General features: G+C 41.1%; 1 protein-coding gene across 4 annotated transcripts in view; it reads right to left on the bottom strand.

Moving 5' to 3' along the window:
• STX7 (syntaxin 7) overlaps window positions 1-4,055 on the bottom strand; it is a 31,363-nt gene extending 27,308 nt beyond the window's left edge. For 2 of the 4 annotated variants that reach the window (XM_002192013.7, XM_030267940.4), the window contains exon 1: window positions 3,900-4,055. The gene's annotated coding sequence lies outside the window, so the exon portion shown is untranslated. Of the gene's footprint in view, window positions 1-476; window positions 627-3,899 lie in introns of those variants that run through there. The other 2 variants (XM_012572641.5, XM_012572642.5) reach the window with 2 other exon arrangements.
• Between the last annotated feature and the right edge of the window lie 10,252 nt (window positions 4,056-14,307).

Genomic DNA, 14,307 nt, shown 5'->3' on the forward strand with positions numbered 1-14,307 from the left:
TTCCACTAGCAGAGCTATTCCTGAGTATTTCAGTAATACAGATAGGTGACAGTGTAAGCAACTGTCTGGGGGACAGACAGAAAGAGAGGTAAGAGGACAGCCATCAGCTGTCATCACCTCCCAATCTTCACCACACTTTATCCCTCTAGTTCTCACAGTAACACAGGCATCTGAACCAGATGAACACCCTACTTCCACTCACAGCCCCTTCACTTGTGAGTGCTGAGTTACTCAAACTCTTCTGAAAACACAGATAAGCTGAGCCCTTGGAAAGTCAACTGCCAGTGACCTAGACAAGGTCATGGTTTCAACTACCAGGAAACAAAACAGGCATGCACCAAGCACTTCTTTCCATCCAGGGTGATAGGAGCAGTCAGCAAGACACTGAATTTCCATAGAAATTACCCCTTTTCACTTTCACAGCATTTAACTACTCTGTCATGATGTATTTTGGTTTGACTGGCTGCACAACTTACAAAACAGGGAAGTTAAAGGCCTGCTGCAGTTGCAGGAAGTACACTTTGCCTTCAAACTGGAACAGAGCTGAACTTGTGGTAGTCTTCAGTTCCTCTAAAAGTTTCAGTCAGGTGTGAGTTTCTGATTGTACATTTTATCTTCTTCTCAACATCATTGCCTCTGAATGGGAGTATACCTAGTTTGTCAAGCTGAATTGAAAAGAAAGTCCAAGGAACTGAGTCTACAGGCACAAATGAAATGAAAAATCAGAACATTTTATTAACACTAACTGAAGCAGGACCTCACTGTACATTGAGATTTAAAGAATTCAAAGGACTGAATATATTTTTCATAATTTCTGCCTTAACTAGTTCCTACATCACGTGCTCACTCCATACCAAAACAAAAAATGAACCTTTGTACCAACATATCTTCTAGAAAGGTATTTGTCAGGCATAAGAAAAAATCCACTTTTCCATTGGCTATGAATGTAGAGACAAGAAATCCTCCACATATGAGCAGCTGCCCAGTGTCAGTCCTGAAAGCTCCATCAGGACAAACTGAAGTGATGTGACAAGCACTGCACATGTCAGATTTCACAGCAGTCACATGATTATTTTGCAGATTCCAGTCAGGTACAGTTAATAAGCACCTAATATATTCTGTATTTTCTCATTTAGATATTCAAAGAATTCTCCTTCTCCCAGGAATCTAGCCCAGATACATTAGGGTATGAACCCTTGAGCCATAGTTTTTCTGCTTGAGCAATATTATAGCACTAGGACCTAGAATGTTTACACGGACCCTTAACTTCCAGAAAGCAAAAAGTACATACTGCATTCCATAGAACACTTGAAAATTGTAATCTGATCTGATTTTATCCCTTTAAGTATCCAGAAACAAGTCATTGGGCTTTCCTTACAGGATATTTTTTTCCTAATTAAAGGTCACAGTAACAAAGCTTCTCCTAAACAATAAGTGGCTTCCTTTATAAACTACCCCTCCCTAAAAAAGAAGTGAAAAATTCTTCAAGCAGGGTGAAAACACAGGCAAAACTGATGAACTGCTGAAAAACTTGGGTGAAAATTTCAGCAAGTCACAATGTTTGCTACAGAAAAGACCAAGACCTCCTGCTACAGCACCTGAGGGATTCTCATAAGAGACTCTTAGCAACTGACTTAGTAAGATACAGGTGAGCATTAAGTCTGTCATTATTTTTGCTAGGGACGAGGGAGGTTTAATTTTTTCCTGGACTTATGTCTTTTTTGCCTTTATACTTAAGCTAAAATATTAGAGACTGATATTACATTTCCCACTTTCTGCTTTTACAGCTCCTAATGTGCTGAAGTTCTGGTCCACAGGAAGGCTGTAGGCTCCCATAATACAAAATCAACTGTGGAGGATAAAAAATAAGCAAACAAAGGAGCAGTAAAATTAAATTCTTCTTGCTTTCTTAAAAGAAAAGTTTCCAGACTATTTTTTTTATCCTCTACTTTCAGGTAGAAGTCAAACTTAAATCCATATATGGTAGGAAAAAGCAAAATTTAAAACTGCATCAAAACTAACAGCAGAGATGTCAAAAGGGAACTGCTGACTTATTCTGCAGAATTCCCTTAGCCTTGCCATGTTACTGATGCTGACACCTACCAAAACCAAGCTTGCATCATCTAACAGCTCTATGTTATTAGATTGTGACATTGATCAGTGTTTTAGTAATTTTTCCTAAAAATACTTCTGTTGAACAAAGATGCAGTTTAAAGCAGCAACATTTAAACTGCTCAGCATTAAAAACTAAATTACGGAAGCCTGAAATTCTATTAGGCCTAACGTATCACCAACGCTCAGCATATATGGATAAAAATTAACATGCTTACAATTGTCTGATTCATCCACACTGATATTTATGATGAACTAGGTGAAGGAAGTGCATAGCTTTCACGAGCTTAAGAACATATTAGTGCTTGGCAAAATGCCTTAAGTAAGAGAATTATGTTTCCTAGGAGCACACAAGGCATTTAAAAGCCTTACGATGAAGCAAGGAATAGGAAAATGAACACTGGGGACTGAAACTATGGGGGAAGAGAGGGAATGGGAAGTCTGAAAATGGACCTGATGACCATTTCAAAGTTCCCAGTTTCTTGTGCAGCTGGTAAGCAAACAATATCTCACAGGAAAAAGAAGATGAATGAGAAGCCTGATATATCTGGTGTGCTGTTTGCTCTCACCCAATTCTCCATCATGGTAGCTTGTTTGCTACCAAGTGAACAGATCAAGAGCACCAAGGAACAAGTTACCTTTGTACAAAATCTGATTGCAGCACATGCCAAGTCTCTCTGAGGCCTACCAGGGTGCTAATGACTACATATAGCTCATGGTCTCTTTTCTTCTCCTCTCTCGAGAGTTTCAGTTCTGTGTAAGCCACCAAGAAGAGTGCTACCTCATATTCTTCCAAAGACTACAAAAGGCATTGTCATGAGGCAAAGACACGACACAGGTTATAACAATGCCACAATTTAGCACCACTTTCTTCTAATTTTGACATATTTTAACTCTTTTTTTGGTACCCTTTTCCTTCTTTTCCATTAAGAGCAATTGCACAATCCCCAGACTCCGAGCAGACGGGCTACACTGCCGGCAAAGCAAAAGCCTGTATAATGACCCGTCAGGAGGGCTCCACTCGCCCTGCTGGCACAGCCCTCTGCGTTTGGACGGCTTGTGGAGGGGATCACAGCACGGGAGCACATTGCTAGTGGCCAAGTATCCTGAATATTAACACCGGGCATCTTCAATTAAGATGTGGTGCCCTGCACTGAAAGCAAAACGGACTGAAACCTTCCGCTGACTTGCTGAGTTTGAAGAAGCGTCCATTTCTGAGGCAGAGCCGAGTGATTCACCAGGACAACAGTGATAACTTCGGGCCGGGGGCCGGCGCGCCAAGCCCGGGCTCACTATTGACATCGGCCACTTTTATCATGTCCCCTCCTCCCGCTGACACCCACAAGGCGAGGGTGGAAATGCACCCTACATTTCCACACCAGCTCTATAAAACACCCGCTGTAGGCCTCGACCCTCCCCCGAGAGCATCGCCAAGCCCAAAGCTCTGGTCCCGTGGGTGTCACAGGGAAGGGTGCGGGGAAACGAGCTGGTACTGACACGGCCCACCGCGCTCCAACAACGCGCTCCAACACCAACACCGCGCTCCCACACCGCGCTCCCCCCGCGGCCCCGGCCCCGCCAGCCCCGCCTCGCCCACAGCCGCCCCGCTCGCCCCACGGCCGGGCACGGCGGCGCGGCCCCGGCTCCAGCGAGGCCCTTCCCGCCGCCCTCCGACCGGTTCCCCGCGCCTGACAGCCCCTTCCCGGCCCGCCGGACGCCGCCCTGGCCCCCCCGGCCTGCGGCGGGCGGCATCCCCGGCGCCCCAGCGGAGCTCCCGCGGCTCTCACCCGGCCCCGGCGAACGCGCTCCCGGGTGCGGCCGGGGCCGGGGGCGGCGCAGGGCGGGGAGCGGCGGGCAGGCCCCGGCCCGGCCCGCCCCGCCGTGACGGGGGAGGCGCGGCTCCGCCCGGGCGGCTGCGGGAGCGGGGCCGGGCTGTCCCTGACGGGCGGCTCCGCCCGGCCTGCGGGGGAACCCTGCTGCTGACGGGCCCGGGGGCTGCCGAGGGGAGCGGGGCAACCCCGGCAGCCGCAGCCCTGTGCGATTGGAAAAAGTCAGAGTGAAGGGTGGAGAGAGTGTCATTCAGGGAAACGATGCCGTTGCATCAGGAACCAAGGCTAAAACATGGTCAAGGATACACTATTACAGTGAAAAATACGACGTTACTTTGTTAATAGTCTGCTTTGCCCGCCCTGCCTTCCGCTTGGGTCATTTCTTCTCTAGAGGGGAATAGACTCTTCAAAATGAGTGCGTGGTAAATTGTAGATCTCTTTAAAGGTGCCTTTGAATGCAGAGATACACAACATACAGCTGGGAGGGGTGGGCGATGCCAGAAGCACGAAAAAAGAAGGATGCGTTCACACGGCTGCTGGTACCGGGCTCGGGAGGACAAGGAGGATGCGATAGCCACAGCACCGGGGCTCCTCCTGGCCCAGCTACCTGAGAAGTGACAGGGGAGCCTCCAGGCTCCCTACACAGCATTTGAGGCATTTCTGCATCCTCCCCACTTCTTCAAAGGGACAATGACAGGGCCAAACGCTCCCCAAAGCCGCGGGGCTGAGCTGCTTCGTCTGCAGGATACCCCCGTGTGCATTAAATAGCACAGAGCAAACAGCCCGTGGCACCTGATTCCTGGGAATGCCGCCTCCTCCACACAGCCCAGCTTCACCCGAGGAAAAGCTGCAGAAACTGGGAAGTACAAATTTAATTCTGCTTCATCACAGAACTTGATCGTTGCTAAGATTTAGAAATAGCTGAAGCAGTGAAAAATATACTACTAGGCATCCTAACCCAATAATAACAGAGAAGTATAATAAACTGCAAACACAATGGAGTGTTAAGTTAAAGGCCTGAAATAGGCAAGACTACCCTTTACCTTAAAGGGGTGGTTCTCGCTGGGTCTAAAAGCATGCTGAAAGCAGAGATGACATAGACTCCAAGACTTGTGCCTATATAGAGTTCTTACATTAATTGATGGTTGGAAGTGTCATTTTATCACTTTCATGGATTGAAGTTACTAAGGAAAAAGCATTTCTGATATGCCTTTTTGCTGCAGGAATGCTGTATCCATAGTCAATCTGTTTTTACTGGGCTATTTTATTAGTGATGATTTTAGCATTGCTACATGTGTGGGTGTTTCCCCCAAGATCCCACTAGATGGTGCACTAATGAGAGTATAATGCACATTCCTTCCAAATTAAGGGTCTGCCTTGATTATTATCTCTGTCATATAAACTCCATTGATTGACTCAGTCACTCCTGCTTTATAAAAGTTCAGCAGAGATCACTGCCAGTTTTCCTCCAGAAGACAGTACATCTTTTTCTTTATGATTTCAAAAATGTATTTCCCCTTAAAAAAGTGGTCCTTCATCAGTGAGAATGCTTTTCCTGCAGGTCACCTCTCAGGTACTTTTTTTTAGGCTTAGAGGCAAGACCCAGTCACTGCTGATCAATGCTCATTCTCATTCTATGGAAACAAGGTATCCAGATACTTTTCTAGTGAAGCTGTGTGCTTCATGAAGAAATCCTGCTCCTCGCCTGCTGTTAGCTCACATCATAAGTGTCCACATTTTGCTGTTAGATATCTCAAAGTCATATGATTATTTAAAGTAACCAGTTGAAGAACAATATAAAAGCCTGAGAGGGAAAAATGGATTATAAAATAAGCTTTTCAATGAAATTTTTGTACTATAAAAATACCTAAATAGCCTTTGTAATAGAATTATCAAATAATTATGAATGTACAGTTACTAGACTATTGATCATATTTATTGATCAGAACTGCTAATAGCATGGTATGCCCTTGGAATATTTTTGTTAACTCATATAGAAAAGCCATTGACTGGGAGAACATGCCCTGTTTCACCCTTTTAAATAAAACCAGAAGATTCCTTCAGTTTCTTATTCTAGCAGTCATGCACAGACAGGGGTTGTAAAGAAGCCATGCCTAAGTGTTATCAGAAATGCTGATGCATTTGTGCCTCTAAATGCATTTCATTGGCTCATCTCTAGAGTTCTCACATCAGCATTACCTGGGGGTTGAATTAAGAATCATCATTCACCTACCTCTCCTGTTTCTTGTGGAACGTAATCAGATTTCAAATGACTGAATTAAATTGGGAAAGCTCTGAGCAAAGAAAAAGGGAAATGTTGAGCCCCTTCTATGCATAGTCACTACATACCACAGAAGATGCTCTGGATATTTACTGACTGAAGGTCAGAGTGTTTGCCATTTATATTCTTTTCATGCGTATAAAACAAAAATGAAAGGATGTCCTGTTTGGGGATCCATGCCTAGTATGGTATATAACATCTGAAAGAGATGGAAGTTAAGCCACACCAGAATGGTGTGATTTTGAAAAAGCACACCTTCCTCTTGGCCCAGCATCCAAATCAGGACCTACCTTCCTGACTGTATTTCTGCCTCCCACCTCCTGCTCCTGCCCTGGCCTGTAATGAGCAGAAGTACAGGCTGGGCAGTGTGGGTGGCACAAGCTCCAGGGCCACCAGTGACACAGAAATGAGGCACTCATTTCCGTGCAGCTCCCTGGGCCAGCACAATGTATGATGAAATGAAGGGGAGCAGCCCAGCCCTGGCCTTGTGTTCCTGATGAGGAACTTACCAAGGCATGAGCAGTGCCTAAGCGGTGTGTAATTTACTGTAGGGGCCAATTTCATTCTCTGCTATCACATCTCACTTGAGCACCTCTGGCTTTACATAGGAAGAGTAATGTTCCCAGTATTTGGCAGAGTCTGGCAGAGCTTCCCAGGCAGTTATTACTGACGCATTCCACCATCAGCAAGAATTCCTGTTATTATCGTTGTCATCTCTGTTTGCTAATTTAATCAAAATATCCACTCCAGAACCTGAAATGAGATTAAGTTCCCATTATACCCAGGCCTGTACATACATAATTATGATGGATGATGATTTCCAGCTTGAACAGATTTGTGGTTTAATTATACTGCAGAATGACCTGTAAAATCTCTCTATTAAATTAAAAAAAAAAAAGAAAAGCATTGACCATTTGCATGTTATTTAGGCTGGCACTTGCTCTCCAGCAACAGTAATGAACATAGTAACATATGTTTTAAATAAACAGAGACATCTATTCCCAATAATGATAATGTTTCCTAAAAATAAAGAAAAAATTCACTACCAACTTATTTTCAAATCTTTCTTTGCCTAAGAGTTTAATTTTCAAAGACATGTTATGCTTTCATCTGCAGTAGTGAAATGAGCTGACATTAATATTTCAAAGCCCAACGTTTAATTAAGTAGTACCTGAAAATACATAATTTCTCTAACTTCAGACAGACCATTTTGAAACAATAAACATTTATAAAAGGCATAAAATGAGCACTGCTTTGTTCTGATATGGAAATACAAACCTACAGAAGAAAAAAATATTAAAAGTAAAAGAATATATGGACTGCAAGTTCCGCAACTAGCTCTGATAGAATCTGATAGTCTTCATTTGGAAAATGAGGTCATTGTTGAGCAATCAATATGCATTATTTTACAGTTCATCATCATCTTTTTTCTCCTCTTAATTTTCAATTCATAATGACCTTAACTACTTTCTGGAACCATGCAAAATAAAAGAAGAAACTTACACAAAGTGATCCTGACAGAATTTGTCTAGGTAAACCAAACAGATATCGAAGGTAAGAGGACACAGGACAGAGCTATAAAGGTGAGGAAAATGTTGTTTAGTGATATTTCCAAAATGAAATGTCAGCAAATCAAGAATCTTGGCTACTTCCAGAATTTTAGCAATATTTCCTCCTTACTTACCTGCTCTGCCATTGCTACTATACACATCAGTACTCTGGCTTCTGCTTCTCCCTTTCTCCATCATTCCAGCTGGCAGTTTAGCAAAAAAGGAGATCTAGCAACAATCACAAGATATCATGTCACAATTCTCACATAGCAGTATAGATGGTGGTCACCCACTGAGGGACTAAATCTCATCCACTTCCAGAGAAGAAAACGATAAATGCAAAGGGATTCAAAAAACCAACCAAAAAAAAAAAAAAAAAAAAACCAAAAAACCCAAAAACAAAAACACCCAAAAAAAACCCAAACAAAAACCCTAAAAAGAGTGACTACTTGACTGCATTCATGGCATATACCTTCTGTAATCTGTTGAGAGCTGGTAGAAAATATCTCAAAAACTAATTAGCTACTTTGTGAACGTTCCCTTTCTCTATAGCCTTGCCTGCAGTGAGTTCAGAGCAAAAGATGTCCATGGAAGTTTTTAAAGGTGTCAGTGTTGTTAAGTTGCCCCTAGGACATGACTCAGTTTGAGGCTTGCAGATTTCTGCACAACTAAACATCAAGACTTCTGTTATGTGCCTTGCTTAGGCCTGATGCCTCAGAGAGAAGCATATCTAGTACCATTTTAGATGCTTAGATGTGTCTCACCTGGCTCTCAGCTACTGGGTAGGCATCTCAGGTTCCCTATTACACCTTAGGTGGCATTTGGAAAATTTTTGATATTTTCTGAACAGCCACTGACCACTACAACTGGAACTTAAACAGCCATTCCAACTGTAGCTATAATCAGGCTGGAGACACCAGAATTATAAATGCCTACTTACAAATGTAAGAGTCTTAGTCTCAAAACTCGTCCCAGTCTAGGTCTTCCAGTGTGTACCACAGCTTTCCTGTGTATTTCTGTGGTAATTTGGCACCAGAACTTTTATAAAAATTATATTCTGCCCTTCAGTCTTCAGCCTGATCCTGTGGATTTGGTAACCTTATTATAGAAAATCTGCAACTACGAGCAGTATGGGACAGGTTTTTTACCTTCTGCTACATCATGAATAGGCAGAGGAACAATAGAAGCAGCTTTGGCTTCTGTTCCAAAAAACAATGAATATTAATCTGGCAAAATGGGGGGGTGGGGGGGTGCATCAGGCACTGGGAGAATGAAGTGAGATTGAATTACACTCCAACTCCAAACACATGGCTTCCTATAAGTCACAGTTTAAAACCACTAAAAATTTATGATTACTCTCTATTCAGGAAATCACAAAAATATCACATAAGCCCTCTTTCTTGTCTCCTTCCTCTAGATACTTGCTCTAATTTCAAATGTTTTGAATACCAATATTTTTTTCTCTGACCAGAGTCTTAACATTATGGACAAAACCAAAAAGGATTTGAAATAAATGTCAGATGTCAGAACATGTTACGTAATCTCAAAGTTGTAACTAACTTGTATTAGGAAAGGAAACTGTTCTTGACACTCAAAAAAAAAAAAAAAAGACAAAACAGAGGGAAAGGAGTTTTACCATTTATTTTATTGCCCATATTAAAATATTTAGCAGGTACAAAAATCACTGTATTGAACTGATGTCCTACAGAATATCTACTGTGCTATTCCTTTTTCTAGTTCTTACACATGTAGGGCCTGATTCAATTGCCTGCTGCATGTTGTGAAAAACTTACCACTTTTCAACAGGCTGCCAGGCATCTGCTGGTCTCTTGCTGTAAGCTGCATGCTTCCTACAGCTGTTTTTTCTTCTAGGGTTTGTACTTGCCTCCTTCTCTTCTCATCTAATCATGGGAAAAGAGGCCAGTTCACAATTAAGAGAAGAGTCAAATAATGACAATTCACAACTTTCTAGTTTGGAGCAAGTAGAGATTTTTATCACATATTAAGTTAAAATGTTAAGAATGCTATCACAAAATTTTAAAATGCCCATCATAGTGTTCCTTCTCTTTACTCTTCCTTCTTGAGACAGAATTGTTGGGTACAGTCTCAAACTGAATGTTTGTTGAATGTGCTATGCAGCCCAGCAATCCCAGGAAACTGCCCCCCCCACCACCCCCCCAAAAAAAAAAAAAAAAAAAAAGTGTGCTATCTGATATGGTTCAATCTGCAGTGAAGTAATGCATAGTCTTTTCTTATTGAAATGCTGCACTTAACCTGTAAGGTCTAAATACCTCTAAATAACCTCTGTATCTGAATTCCTTAAAATAGAAGAAGGCAATTTCAGAGGATTATTGATTTTCTAAAAGGTCCATCATCTGTGCCCCTTTGCTGTGATTTTTTTTCCTCCCAGCTACCAAGAGAGCCAAGCTAGGATCTTTTAATAGAATATAACAGTTTGAGTGACCTACACAGAGCTAGGTCACTCTCAAATTTTCCACATGTATTACAGCCCGCAGTACTGGCTTTTGTTCTCCCTTAGTGATGAGTAGTGACCACCTCTGAAGAAGTTGGTTGAGTGTTTTATCATTAATGCAGAGTGGTGAGAACGTGTGTAAACACTCTCTCAGTTCCTTTTAAGATTCTGCTAGGTGTAGCACACCCCATCTCCCAAACAGGGGGTTTCCATAGGATATGGTGTGTAACTTCTCTTCATATTTCTTGTACAAATGTAAAGATTTGACCTTAAGCTTTGTAGCTGGAAAATTCTAGTGTAAAGCACTTACAATAAATTACTCCACCTGCTGCATCCTAGGTCTATGTAACTTTTGCTTTTATGTTTTCCTGTTTTTAGTTATATTGATCTGTTTTCTATCTATTCAACTGCTCATGTAGGACACATCTATATGATCAGCTTTAGAAGCAGTACCTCTGTAAGCTGTCACAACTTAAATCATGTTGAAAGTGAATATGGAGAGAAAAGAAATCACTACCTTCTCCATTGTAGCATCTTTGTCAAATTAGTCAGCTGAGAAAATGATAATTTAGTTCAGAAAGTCAATAAAAAGTAAATAAAAAGAAGATATCTTGTCTCTTATCTTTGAAATTAACAACTTGAATATTTACTTCACTCGAGGATTGATTTAATACAAAAGAAAATGTTATTTCTTTCAATTTATCGATCTTGTTATCCTTTGTCTCTTTTTTCATTTATGACAAATTTGCAGATACTAATCTTATAATAAACTGAAAAATACCAATAGTTCATCATATTCAAAACATTATATTTCATAATTTTTATATCTAAACCTTTTCCTGATTGTGATCCCAAAATACAGTTTTTTGTGATTATTGATGAAGTAGAAGAATTGCAAAATATTGACAGAAAAATACACATAGAATAGTTGAATCGTTGATTGTGACAGTCTTTGGGTCAATAGGTCCCTGCAGAAGAATTAATTAACAACAGGTGTTAAAAGTAATCCCTAAACTGCACAAGAGTTCTGCAGGTACCACAAATACAGCCCTTCTCCAGAGCTCCCAATTCACTTTGCGTTGTTTGCAATGGGCAAAACACAAGTAATCTGGGAATAATCTAACCAAAACAAGCAAGGTGTTACTAGGACTTGTTAATTCACATTTCAGAAAAAAAATTAGAAACTTAGGATATTTTAAATTGATAGAAAAGGAAGGGAGAGGGGAAGGTAAGGTGGTGTGCAGCACAGTCAGAACAAAACAAATGAAGAATTAATATACTGAAATACAAGTCCCACCTGCGTAAAGGCACCAAATGGCCTTCAACTACCAGGAGATGGCCAATCCAAAGCTGCCTTTTCACACTGAGCAATATTTTAGTAGCAGAAAAGGGGCTGAACTGGCCTGGGTGAGGGGTAGGAGAGAGCAAGGCAGGTCAGAGCAGACCTCCACATCACCCATATTCTGCTTGTTCCAGGCACCTGCACAGCCCTGACCTGCAGCCAGACTGCCGGTCCCATACTGTGCAGATACCACTCACTACCTGCAATTTCCACTAAAGGAAGCAGAAATGGCCAATATAATTGCCTGCAATTCCTTCCTTGCTTGGTCCAGTGGTGAATCTGCAGGATTAGAGGTGATGTTCTGGTCCAGGGCTGCTCCACAGACTTTAAACATAATTTTCAAACTCTGTAGAAACACATTTTCTTCCTTTCTGAGTAGACCATGTTGCACTGCTGGTCATGTTGCTTGAATGAGATACTGATTTCTGCTAGATTGCCACAGCAAGAAATAAAAATCACTATCATTATTATTATGGGCTGATAAAAAATTATCAGCCTATAAAATTAGAAAAGCTGGATGAACCAGAATGTTTTGCATCACCAAATAGGGGACATCTTCCATCTGTACTTACATTCTAAAATAGCTGCATAGCAGAACCCAGCCATCACTTTGGTGTCCTATCTGTGGGAAAGGGGTGCAATGCAGTTACCAGTGGGGAGACACAGCTGAAGCTTTGCCCTTGCAAACTTTGACAAATATTATAGGGGTTTTATTTATATTTCATGTATTCCTTTTTTGAAAAATCTAATCTTTAATTTCCCTGAGGGAATGTACCCACCTTCCTAAATGATAACTTATTTTCATAAGGAATGCAGTGTAGCACATGGAAAAGCAGGCACCTTTTCCAAAAGTAGGTCATCGTACTGTAAATCAACAAACATTTAAAATATTTTTCAGCTACAGAATGAAAAATTACTTTTATAAAATCAGGCTAAGATTGGTTTACCATGTCTGCAGTCCTGTGAGTAGGTAAAGATGATGGGAGTGCTTTCAGTTGGAAAAAGTTTTGGCTCTGTTCTCATCCCCTTGCTCATTTGGAAAGATTGGTGTAACTAGGGTGTTAACTTTCAGACAGTGATATCTAAATAACTACCTCCTGTGATTTAAGCATGAGTGCTTCCACTTACCCATGGATACAATGGTTCTTCCATGTCTTGGCCATGTAACTTGTGACAGTGTACACACAGCAGAGAATCTGGATAATGTACCTTGTACGTGTTTCAGTGTGCTGGGTCATTTCCCAGAATCCAGCACAAGATTTCTTAGGTTATTGTATTGTCTTGCTGGATCTAAGTCCACTCAAGGTTACCTGTTACTATCTGTGACAGTAAATGCAAATACTGAAAAGAAAAAGGAACCTATATAAATATTTGCAAATTTTTCTGAAAGGAATTCCAGGAGTTGCTAATTAATTTATAAAGAATAGATCAGGAAGGCATTAGAGTGCACTGAAAATAGTAGTCTGAGTATTGCAACTGCAGTGACTATTTTCAAAGTGTTTTTTAATCAAATTATAAAACATAAATTATTGACCTGCAGGCAGAGTTGAAATAATCCATCAGAAGGTGTCATTGCACAAGTCCTTAGGTGCTGAGAAGTTAGTAAAAATATCAACTATTGAAGAAAGGTAGTCAAGAACAACAAAACAACCAACCAATGAACCAACAACAGAAAAAAAACCAAACCAAAACTGTACAAACCAGATAATATTTAACCCTAAGAAAACCAAGCTAAAGGTGAACAAGAATAAAATTGAAAAGCAATCTAAGAAAATTACTTCTTTCACAGGGATGGTGATTTTGATGATCTAAGGAAATAGGTGAAAGATGGTATAATTAGAGTCAAGAGAGAGAAATCCAACAAGAAGGTGAGGTGCTACACACAACTGCATAAGAAGATGTGCAGGCACTGGCATGATTTCATGGAGCTAGTTGTACTGTGGGTCAAAGCATGACACTGGAGAAATGTCAGTTTTGACCATGGTGCAGTCCAGAAACTTGTTGGGAGAGAGAATTTCTAGAGATGATGGATGGAATCACTCACAGACATATTTTCCACATCCATATTTTGGAGAGGATGTTTCCACACCTGTAGGTGCACATAGTGGCAAAGCCCACACTTTGCATTTCTAGGCTCTGAAATCTTAACAAAGTCAGACAAATACTACACCAGGTGTGAGCTCCAGAGCCTGGATGAAGTGGTGATTTGGCAACTTGACGTAGTCAACAAAGTATTGCAACACAGTCAGTCCGGAGGAAAAAAAAGAAACAGATAAAAAAATTGCTTACACATTGAAGAAAAATGTGTAAAACTGCTGGGGGAAGTTTTCTAGGGAAAAAGATGTCCTTTAGTACATGATCTCTTCTTTGAGTCTTTTTTCTCCATCCTGCATTTTAGTGGAAATGGGAATTGAAAAATAAAAGTGAAAACATTCTTCCTTTCTTACAGGAAAAACTGGAATGTTCATGGTTTATATACAGCTAAAAAGATTCATTTAGCTAAAAAGCTAAAAAGGCTGTCTTTTGAGAAACTGCACATTCTTTCTAACATCAGTGTTTACTGTAGTGCTTCATCAATGCTCTGTGGCTGCTGCAGCCATTAAGGCTGATACACAACTGATCCGGAAGGAAGACAATTTGATTAGGTTCCATAAACAGAAGAGTAAATAAATGACTGTAATAAATCATTGTTACAGCTGCATATGCCCTTTTGTTGGGAA

The sequence above is a fragment of the Taeniopygia guttata genome, chromosome 3 (assembly GCF_048771995.1).
Source record: "Taeniopygia guttata chromosome 3, bTaeGut7.mat, whole genome shotgun sequence".
Lineage (NCBI taxonomy): Eukaryota > Metazoa > Chordata > Aves > Passeriformes > Estrildidae > Taeniopygia > Taeniopygia guttata.